This window comes from Aedes aegypti, chromosome 2, assembly GCF_002204515.2.
Source record: "Aedes aegypti strain LVP_AGWG chromosome 2, AaegL5.0 Primary Assembly, whole genome shotgun sequence".
Lineage (NCBI taxonomy): Eukaryota > Metazoa > Arthropoda > Insecta > Diptera > Culicidae > Aedes > Aedes aegypti.
In genome coordinates this window covers 93481372-93493570 of record NC_035108.1, presented here as the reverse complement: position 1 = coordinate 93493570, position 12199 = coordinate 93481372, and the positions used below count along the sequence as shown (strand labels likewise).

General features: G+C 40.3%; 1 protein-coding gene across 2 annotated transcripts in view; it reads right to left on the bottom strand.

The window, feature by feature from the left end:
- LOC5577573 overlaps positions 1-9797 on the bottom strand; it is a 1170395-nt gene extending 1160598 nt beyond the window's left edge. For both annotated transcript variants that reach the window (XM_021841556.1, XM_021841555.1), the window contains exon 1: positions 8477-9797. The gene's annotated coding sequence lies outside the window, so the exon portion shown is untranslated. The remainder of the gene's footprint in view (positions 1-8476) is intronic.
- Positions 9798-12199: the final 2402 nt, after the last annotated feature.

Genomic DNA, 12199 nt, shown 5'->3' with positions numbered 1-12199 from the left:
GGGGGTAATTAGAATTGCACTCCGTACAGCTTCAAACGCGTTGAAAGTGTTCTATCGCAAGTTTTCGCAAAATAATTTGTACCCTACTTGAAAGCTCTTGTTTTAGCTTTCAAATGAACTTATTCTCATCGCGGGCATTCGCGGGCTACTAATGTCTAAGGGTACTTTTATAAAAAATAATATGTTTTTTGAACAATTTTAACTTTAATTAATTTGTATGAATATAATGAAAAACTTTTTTTAACTCAGTTGTACTTTATGTATATACAAACAAATTCTTTGAAGATACCATTGTGGCTTGAGTCTTTAAAGTCATAATTTGGTTGTGAAAAATTGATCGCAATTTTCGTGAAAAATAATGGCCACGGTCCACTCAAGAAGCTGTATAAACATGAATTCGAACCACAGAAGTGTTGAGGAATTTGGGAAAAATATTACTGTTCGGATAAAACAACTTTAATTTTTGTGGTTTTGGCCGCCCTCGGACCATTGTGCACTAGTTACTCGGTAAAAACATTGAACGCCGAACAAGTGTTCGTCGCTCGCCCCACAGGAGCACTAACGCGATCCGCGATACTATTCCACCGTGGTACGCGAACGACGCGCGACATGTTTGATCCTGCCCTCGTCGCCCGCCCCCGCAGGAGCAAGCAACCAGGCCGAAGGATCAAACACTACTCAGTCAAAATTGAAAAAGCACACCCAACTAATATTCACTCATTTAACAAACACCATTATGGCAGTTTTATTCAGCATCATGTTTAATAACTTTTTATTAATTTTCATGGCCAACCTTTGTTCAGGCGTTGTTCACACAAATTTGGAGAAACTTTAAAGCATGTCGTTGAATTTCAACTTTATTTTTCAGCTTTTAAAACGATTTACAATCATTTAGTTCAGCTTTTATACGACTGGTCAAAAAAATTATTAAAAACAAATAAAAACCAAAAATATATTTTTCTAGGCGCTTCAAATGTAGTGTACACATTTATCATGATATAACAACAATATTTAAAAATCGTCTGTATACTGGATTCGAACTCGACGTTGGTGGTGACCAATCGATTAAGTTTATGACTTGAACGGATGTTTAGTTCTCTAGATTTGTGTTCTTGAAAATTTGAGATTTGGCTTCGATGCATCTTCACCTTAAACTGATTTCATAAAAAGGTTTTAGTTTGTTCAGAACTTCAATTTGAATGATTCATTAACTTAAATTGAAATTCATTTATTTCATAAATTATATTTGTATTTATTAATTATATTATTGATTTGTATTTTTCATAAACCTATTATGCATTAAAGAAATATTCCTCTGTATTTGAAGTGTTCTGAGGACTATGCGCCTGAATAAAACAATGTTTTAATATCTTGACGCGTGGGATTTTTTTTTTCAGAAATGGCCAAGTAAATCATTTTTCTTAGATCGATTCAGTTGTGAAAAAATGTCATTTCAAATGTAGCTCGCTATCGAAATTTATTTAATCAAATCTGTCAAAGAAATTTCTACTTTTCTTGTACGGAACAACATCCCGAGCAGGCGAAAAAAGTTTAACAATAGCAAATTATAATATAATGATGGATAGCTAAAAGTGATATTAACTTGATAGATATAATATATAAAAGATCTGGAAATGATATCTAAACTAAACTACATACAAAGAACAAACAAAATTTTAATGCTGTCTTCAGATCTTTTATGTCAATCAAGTCAATATCACGCTTTGTTTGTCAGTACTTCGCTCCTACTAGGAATACTTAGCTCAAATGTTTGTTTTTGTTTTTCGAAATAATCCTACATTTCTGGAGGCTTACCATGTTTATTTTCTGAATAGCTATTTAAAAAGTTTTGAGAAAGCATAAGTTATAAGCTTTTAAATGTATTCGGAACTCAACACGAATTTAGGATATTTTGTCCATTTTATGAAATTTAGCTATAGTCTGATCGCTTTTACAAGGCTTATTTATTGCTGAACAATGTGTTTGTTAATCGTCATTTTGGCCTCTATTGGATCAACTGTTCTTATAATAAACTGAAGCTGAATTAGGATTTTATAAGATACTTATTCAGCTCTTATTCATGCCTATGTTAAACATGTGGAAATAGCTGAAGTGCGACGCAAGTAAAACGTTAGTTCGTTTTCTGAATATCCTTTTATACATATACATTTGTTTAGTGGAATATTGGGGAATTGGGGAAACATGTCTTGTTCAGCTCATAAATAAAACAATCTGGACTAGTCGAATGAGAATCTTTGGAAACGTTTAATAAGTGGAGATTCAACTTTTGTTCATTCTAATGCATAAAGTTGAACATTGACCTTAGTTTGTGTTAAAAAAGCACCTTCTCAGCTCTTTATAGAGTAAAATTTTTATTCAACTGTCATTACCATTATTGAACAATAATTAAACATGCATGCTTGTTTGTGGCTCTGAATTGTTAGTTGGGCAATTTCGAAAAAAAAATGCACAGATGTTTTATTTTGACAATAAAACTGTTGTGTATTTTTATATTTTTCGATTTGTGTATTTTAACGCAGAATATTCAATATTGACATTTGCTCCATTTTTACTTGGGTCTTAATGTGGATATTAATTAATAGGTCGTCTTTGATTGAATGTTTAAAATATTTAAACGATACTCATCCGAACATTTTTGTCCCCTATATCGGCAGCTTCCTTTTTACCACAATAAAAATATTCAAACTTTGGTAACTTTTTTATTTCTCGACATTTTTGCTAGCTTTGAATAGCCCATAATTACAAAATGTAAAACAAAATGGCCGCCGAAGACTTTTTGTATGGAGAATGTCGGGGGGGATCACATTATGTGTCTCGAGTAGATTTGGGGTTGCTGAATCTGATGCAATTTTCAGAAATGTTCCAGCACGTCACAATTTTTAGCTACAGGTCGCCAAAGTTGTATAAAACACTGGTTTTATTGATGTTTACATAAAATTAAAGGTATTGTTGGGGAGTGGTCCTTCGCCAGGAGTCCTTCGATAGCCGAGCAGACCCCAACACGATTCCATCCAGAAGAAAGAGGAGGGGGGGGGGGGTTTGGGGGGTACGTACGCCATACAAGTTCCAGTAGAGTCTTATTAAGCTCCCATTTACAGGCACTTAAAACATTCGCAAATACCGTACAAATACTACATTTATTTCACAAATAACTACACATAATTTACATTTATTTACAGGACAATTAATTATACAAAGAACACATTAAAATATTGGATTTTACTCCATCTAACCGTTCCCGACCGTTGGCTAGTGGGTACTGACTCGAACTGCCTAGGCCTCTTCCTATTTCTTCGCGATTATACATATATTGCCGAATATTTCCTCACATAATTAAAGGTGTGTGATATTTTTTTTTTTTTTTTTTTTTTTTTTTAAATGCATGGTAATGATAAATTACCATGCATTTTTTTTTTTTTTTTTAAAGGCACTCCGTGCTCGTGGCCACTACTGTGCCGGAATCAGTTCATCTGTATCTACTATACCGATACAGATCTATTTTTAACTAATCTATATTTACATCTGCTTCCACTCTCTTCTACTCTTTTACTCTCACACCGAGCAGGTAGGAGAGAGCTCTGCTGTTCAGTCCAATCGATTTCCATAAGCCATAGTCCTTTGCTCTTGCGGTGGTTCATTTTGCCGTGTTCCTAAGTCGTTTGAGGCTAGCTGCCTACGAAGAGGGTCAGTTTGTCTCAGTCACCATCTGATACTGACGGAGGATGGATGTGCTCCCCCAAAGCACGGTCCTCCGTGCGGCGTCTTCTGGTGGCTGGACGGGTTTTTTTTGTGGAGGGGCTGGGAATTGAATCCATGACCTTCCGCTTATGAAGCGAAAGCGTAACCTCAAGGCTACGGACCCCCCTACAGTGTGTGATAATTGAGTGCGAGAGAATTAGGCTGATACAAATATTAATTTTCTTTTATGTCACCCCCCCCTTCGAAAATCTGAAAATTTTGAAGGGGAGAAAAAAAAAGATTCATCATATTTTTGACATCAGTTAGGTTTTTTCAATTTACAAAGTAAAAAAACAAGTAAAATAATGAACCAGAAGACGATTAAAAACAGTTTAACAACAATCATTAAAAATAAAAATTCAAAAAAATAACTTTTTTTTTTCATTTTTAATATTTTGTTCCTTATTTATTTTTATCCCCCCCCCTCGTGCCTTCCAAGTGGTCTCGGACATAAAAGAAATTTAATATTTGTATCAGCCTTATTACATCCAGGGTTGTAGCAATAGGGTGACGTTACTCCCGAACATCCTCACCCACCCTGAAATTGTGAAATTTCTGAAAAACTTTCCTGCTACTAGAATCAGTGTTTGCTAAGCCTAATCGTCACTATACCTAAGACAACATTCGAAAGAGTATTGGTGGGATGTTTGTGAACTGTAGGTATCCCGTTATGTTTGAAATTACTAAATGGGTTTCTCACCCACCATCGATGACCACCAGCAACATAATTAATTCATCCGGTATAGACGTTGATCCGTTAGAATTGGACTATCCACCAGTTCATTGCTGACGAATACTACGCAGGTGCAACAGTCCGTGTTACACCTCCTTCCTGGATATTTTTGGTACTCATGTACGATCGGTTGTAGGATCTGCTGAAGCACCTTGCTTCTAACATGATGATGCCTTCAAATGGAGCCCTGTGCTCCGGGGTATTTGTCCCATGACAAACACGTTCCTTGGTAGGAAAACGGTATACCAACCGAATTTCCTATATTATGTTCGCTTCGTCTCCTGCAAAACATAATTCCTTGATGGGTATATATGGTGAAGCAACCTGCTTCGTGTGCCATATTCCTGGTTGGTTTCCATCCTGTTGAGCCCATGCTCTGGATTGCATTGTCCCATGACAAAACCAGCCTTGATTTCCTGCGTCTTTTGCAAGAAGGGGGATGAGAAACGGTGTTCCAACCGGTTTCCCTAATCATGCCTGTCTCGTCTCCTACAGGTCATAATTCCGCTAAATCCATAACTATCATAAATACCGACCGAATGATCATCATTCGTTAGTGCGTTTTGGACCAGTCTAAATAAGATCATTGACAAGTGAATTCCATGCCCTACGCCTATATCTCTATCGCAATGTGATGGGATCCTATTGAGTGTGCATAAAACTAACCAAATGTCGCTGGTGTTTGGAGTAGAGAGAATTCCTAATTGTGTTGTACACGCATATTCCTTGCAGTGTCGATGTTGAGGTTCTAACGCACATGTGTAAGCGATCTGAAGTATCAATTTGATGTGATTGTTGAGCCTAACCATGGGAGTCCTACCAAAACAAACCATTCGCTGGAGTTTACACACAAAGTTTCCTGATCTACCTGCGTACTACAACTATCTGCTGTTTTTGCCTACCACCACTAGCCAACATGAACCGATTGTTCATCAATTTATAGGTTCCTAACACCAACATATCCCAAACTGTTGAGCAGTTGTAGTTGCGTCGCTCTCGATATTGCTTCGGTCTCTCAGTGTATCCATCCGCCCATTTCAATCCATTCGCTCCGGAGTTGTGATGTTATTTACGTCGAGTACCGATAAGAGGTGGAAGGATTCGGTGTAGTGAAGCAGAGAGACGGCTAACTTCGGCAGACATATACTGCCAATATTACTGACCTGGACAAACGGTCGGCCTGACCTGAACTACCGTTGTATGATGATGCCGTCTAACCATGGGTGCTATCAGACGACGTCACATCGTTCTCAAACCAGATGGTGTAGAAATGAATTGATCAGTTGTTTTGATCACGCGTTGCAAGCCGTTCGTATATCCAAATGTGGTGCTGTAGTAGGATCCAATTTGCCCGTGCCGATCGTGTTGCTTGTAGATATGGTTGAAGGTTTGTTTTGATGTGAAACGAGATGATGGGTTTATGTAGTATCCTGTGACCGTCGCCCCGGCAGGGCATATACCAAAGGTATCTCACCTTGAGAACCTAGAAATCTGCTAATCCAAGTGTATCCGATGGTGTGAATGCTAATCCAAGAGTGCCAACGAAGAATCTTGATGCAAAGTCTCCGTCGTACTAGAAGGGAGTAATGTCCGGCTCCCTCTTCATCCTGCTGTGCCACTTTTGTGGATGTGATGCATTATCGATCCGATTTTGCCTTGTTGAGAATCTTTCCATGCGAAGAACAGTGCCATCCATTTGCATTTTCTGAGCATATCGATCCAGACCGTGGGAGAATTCCAATTTGATTGATTCTAGGGATGGGTGTATCGATTCGGTTTCATTGGTGGATCTATGCTGGTTTCGAATCGCGATACATTCCATCATGATTGTGTATCAGTACAATGGACGATGCGCGAATGATCATTGTTGAAGAAGCATAATCGTCTATCCAGTCCATAATAACGACTTGGAAATCACATGAAGCCTTCAATTGTGAAGTGTCCAGATGATGATCGTTGGTAGTGATCGATTGTTGATGAATGGTCATCGTGTTCCTCATCCATAAACCGTTGGCGTTGAGTTTGCGTCACAGATACAAAGAAGGGTGGTTAGAATCTTGTTGTGCTCCCAGCTTCGACTGGACATATATTTGGTATAGTTCTACTAACCTTAGAAACCATATTCGTCAACCGATGTCCAGTCCACCAGTTCCAAAGTACGTTTTATATGAGCGGGTGCGATTGTATCTGAATTGGATTGGATGTTCACGTAACCACCAGTATAGTTCAATTCAATATTGTCCAAAAGTGAAGATGGTGCATTCCACTGTAGTGCATACCGCGCGCCATTCCGTCAATTGTTGCCTGTATTCAAAGCGGGTTGCATGGCGATCCGCGTATCCTTTAGTTAATCAGTCCAACTTCCAAGTCCTACCATAGGGTGTGCTCGATCCCAATCCGGTTCGAAGGACCAAATGTTGGGGAGTGGTCCTTCGCCAGGAGTCCTTCGATAACCGAGCAGTGGGATTGGTTCCAGACCCCAACACGATTCCATCCAGAAGAAAGAGGAGGGGGGGGGGGTTTGGGGGGTACGTACGCCATACAAGTTCCAGTAGAGTCTTATTAAGCTCCCATTTACAGGCACTTAAAACATTCGCAAATACCGTACAAATACTACATTTATTTCACAAATAACTACACATAATTTACATTTATTTACAGGACAATTAATTATACAAAGAACACATTAAAATATTGGATTTTACTCCATCTAACCGTTCCCGACCGTTGGCTAGTGGGTACTGACTCGAACTGCCTAGGCCTCTTCCTATTTCTTCGCGATTATACATATATTGCCGAATATTTCCTCACATAATTAAAGGTGTGTGATAATTGAGTGCGAGAGAATTATTACATCCAGGGTTGTAGCAATAGGGTGACGTTACTCCCGAACAGGTATAACTTATCAAACTTTTTTGTTATATAATCCACTAACCATGCTATTTTGCACTTAAACTTTCATTTTGGATTAAATTTGTTTGAAATTGCGCGATTAAGTATTATAAACTTTGCCGATAAGTATTGTTATAAACACATAGTTTGAAGTATGTGGCATATTAAGCAAATAAATTGCCTTACAAGCTGGCAAACTTGCATGCAAGTTGGCTAAAATAGTCAATTTTTGCATTTTCAACAGTCAATATCTCAAAAACTAGACGTGCTATGATATTTTTGATAACGGCAATGGATTCAGCAACCCTTAATTGAGTGAATAGCGGCATTTTGGTGCTTGAGACAAAAACGTGTTCCGCAGTGTTACAGAAGCCTTCTCTACGAAGAATAAAATTATACCAAGAATGTTAGCAATTCTGACCACCCAAGTATTGGCAATCTCCAAGTGTGTCACCTCTACTGTGTGTGCATAATCATCGCGATCATTGAGCGCAGTGATGTCAGGGTTGTGATCCGTAAAATCATTGCAATTAATGAGAAATGATCATAAAAATCGTTAAATGAGCGATATCGATCACCTAGGTCCGAAAATAGTCAATTTAATGAAAACTGTAGCTAAGAAACTACCCTTCTAATGGCTTTCAGCGTCAAAATTCTTTGATCCCATTGAAAATGTTTTTCCAAAGCTACGTTGCAACTTTTATAAGCAGAGAAAAGTTTTCTCCGCAAAATCACGCCAAATAACTTTTTAGAAGATTATGACCGGAAAAACTCAAACGTATCTCTGCAGCAGAGGCGACCACATTCTCTCTCAAAAGCATGTTTTTCCATCACCACCCATTGCAAACCGGAAAAAAGTTCTGACTCGCCAGTACCATTGCCCTCACACACATATAAGAACTTGCATTGGGTTCACATCAAACGGGATTATTTTCTTCAACCTCGCAAAACTGTCACTGAAAACGACGTCGTAGATAGTTTTCGATAGTGTCTCGAGGACGTCTGTCAGCCCACGTTTGTCCACTCATGTCATCGACCCCGTCCAAAAGAAGGCCAATAACTATCGCAAATATTTGCCAACCCTATACTAACCTTTATTCTTGATTGTAGAAGTGGTCCAATCGCTTCCATTCGAAATGGAGCGCGTGCTTCGTTGAATTATAATCCTCTTTCGCATAGAACTTCAGGCAAACACTCCAAATCCTGTTTTCCGAACGGATTTATCTCTCACTGATTAAGCTCCCTGCAGCTACCACAAAAGTTTGCTCGTTGGATTAATGGGGGGAATCCTTTAGGCAGGGGGTCCATTCGTGAATTTTTAACGATAATTCGGTTTGAAACATTTAACACACAAATTCACTTTCAGCATTTTCAAGGATTTTTTATTGCGTTTTGATTATGCTTCAACGCCGATCACACTGATTGGATTACGGGGGAAATAGGTTTGCACTGGGTGGGAGATTTTGGAGACAGGGGAATGCAATTTTCTGATCACATGAACAAATTTACTACATATTCTACGAGAGTGGAAGCCTCCACACCCCGTTTCACAGGAGTATGATATTACTAGCACAAACACAAACGTGAACGTGAATCACTTTCATATTGTCGTTGTTGTTGCAACTGCCGGAATCGGATGCTGCACTCGTCTTGGTAGATATACGTAGAGTGTGAAGCAGACGACTGACGAAGGATATTCCAGCAAGGATATTATTTCATCCTAGGGGTAGCGACCGTAAGGAATCCCCATCGATGGAAAGTATTAAGAAACACTGACGAGAAAGTTCGTTTTCTCGTTTCCTGTACGAACTGGCACTAGGTACAATTTCACCGAAATCGATTTTTCCCTCGCACGCTCCATTAGTTACTGATCCACGATGCACACGGTTGATTAAACCTGATTCCTCCGAATTAAATCATAAATCATCCCCCGAGAAAGGCTGACGATGCTGACACTCCCACAACCATAATTACATAATGGTGTGCCTGCGTATTACTGCCATACAAATCGGTTGGGGCCATTACTTCTTTTCATGGTCGGACTGGGTCACATATCCAACATCCTGATTGATGTCGCGCCCCTGAAGAGCCATAGAAATAAAGCATCGAACCCCACACGCTCCCCTATCCTCTCCACTCTTCACCACGGGTCTCTCACTCTCACTAATCCCAAGATGAACTTTGCACAAAACAGCGACTACAAGAACCTTTAACTATGTTCTCAATACTGGATCGTCTATGGGAGGCCCCTTCTACCGACCTTAAAAATTCTGCCCTGCCTATTACTACTATTACAAACCCCAACCAGTAAAGGAAAAACTAAAACGCACACCCGACGGGGGGAATCCGTGTCCCAAATGCAGAGATGCTTTTCCGAAAGACATCTACTTACGACAATCGCTCACGGTATACTAGACTACCAAAGCGGACCAGCAAGCCTTTGGGTGGTTCGCGAAAGCAGAATCCTTGACATCGAGATTCTGCACGTACATACAGGACGTAGAAGGAGCAGCAGCCTCAGCTTTCATTGTCATATCAGCCATACTACAACCAGTGACCAAAGCCAATCTCCCATTCGTTCGTACGCAACTTTTCCATCAACCACCCACATTAACCAAGCAGATCGGTGCTCTCGCTTTTCTCTCTCAAAGCTTTGTCAGAGCAAAGCTTTCCTTCTCATCTCTGATAAGGTTCATTTCAGTGATGCCATTCTCAATTCAATTTTAGCAGTCATGTATGAATCAGCTTTCTATAGCTGTTATACCCCATAAAATTGTCCATGCAGAAATTGCTTTAAATATTATTTCATTATGCTAAATTTTTACCTGAAATTTTAAAGACAAGTAGTTTGACACAATTCTATATGCTTCAATGTAAATACGTTGTATTTCCAGTCCTTTTCGTTACATGTTTGTTCGACCAAATTAACTGTCTTTAAGAAGTATAAAACCATCATAGTAGATAGGCTCAAATAATAGTCATTGAGATCTCGTACTACAAGTGACTCACAGTTAAAACGCACGCGAAGTTAGCATAAACCGTTAGAATAAATCGCCGTTAGTCAAAGTTAAGTTACAGTTTGAACCTCAATATTGTGGAGCTCGGAATCGTTGTTGGCAAGCGGGAGCCCCACGAAGAACCTTTCATTCCATTCTGACGTTACTATAGGAGTGAGGCGTCGAAGTTGTGCCACGCCTACTAGATCATTTGATGTCCGATCCGATGGTACATTCTCGAAGTTCTTTCAACAGGCTTTTGATTGTCAGCTACCATAACAGGGTTGGAAGACAAGATCTATAACAATGTTCATTCAGTACCACACATCCTCCCTCATCTCAGGAAAAAAATGAAGTGTTGAGTTTTCACATCGTTTTCGTCATCACGAAAGCTTCTAGGAATTCAGGAAATATCTTCTACATCGCTAAGAACTTCACTGATGTATACTGCTTTATATATCTAGTAGAGTGGTTCAAAAAATCGTTTTTGCTCCACACCGCCCATTCGATCCTAGATCAAATTCTGAGTGTCCTCCTGCTATTTGAGCTCATTCGGATGAGAACTGAGATTGTGCAGCCCTTTGAAGTTTGGGAATTACTATGAGAAAAGCAAGCAGATCATTAAATTGGTCATAGTGTTTGCCCATGTGGGCTGCAAAATGGTGAGTCGACAATCAGGAAGGAGCGTCCAGCACAGCTCTGGTCCTCACAAGTTCCTACCTCGCGCTTCCACGGGTCAAATGATGACAAAGACCGCCAGCTAAGGGTTGCGTACTTAGCTGGTAGTGCAGCCTGGGCACTGTTGTCCTTCTGACATCAGCTAGAGTGAGGAGGTGCGTTCTGAGCGTCTGTACACCAGGAGGTGCGGCTCAAACAGCGTCTGTTCTGGTATCCAGCGGCTGAGTACGAAACGCTGTATCACGTCAGCTACACCTAAGATGGCAGTCCCATCAACGTGATGTAGGTAGCGCGACCCCGGTAAGGTAGCATACCGAATTCATTATCCACCACGAAAAATGGAGAAAGAAGAAGAAACGAACGTTATTTTCGGCAACCGACCTGGCAACGAAATAAGGACTATGATTGGAAACTCGGTACCTGGAACGTCAGGACCTTAAATGAACCTGGACGAGTGAGCCTTTTGGCTCGTGAATTGCGAAAAGTTGGCGTGTGCGTGGCTGCTATTCAGGAAGTGCGTTGGCTAAGATCTGGAGAACGTGAATTCAGAGCGGTAGATCCCGTCGCTAACACCGCTTTCAAATACAACATCTATTACAGCGGTGGCGATAAAGCTGAACACGGAGTCGGTTTCATAGTGGTCGGGAAGCAGATGAAGCGCGTTATTAGGTGGAGGCCGATCAACGAGCGGATCTGCGTATTGAGGATTCGGGGCAAGTTCTTCAACTACAGCCTGATCAACGTATATGCACCGACTAACGACAAACCCGATGACGTGAAGGACGCGTTTTACGAATGTCTAGACAAGACCTATGGAGAATGCCCAAAACACGACGTGAAAATTGTCATCGGCGACGCTAATGCGCAGGTCGGAAAAGAGGACTTCTTCCGCCCTATCATTGGTAAAGAGAGCCTTCACTCTGTTACCAACGACAACGGCCTACGTTTAGTGAACTTTGCTGCCACCAGGGGGATGGCCATCAGTAGCACTTACTTTGCACGCAAGGATATCCGCAAGCACACTTGGCAACACCCAAATGGCGAACTTTGCAACCAAATCGACCATGTTCTGGTAGACGGCCGACATTTTTCCGACGTCATCGATGTTAGAACTTTCAGGGGTCCTAATATCGACTCAGAC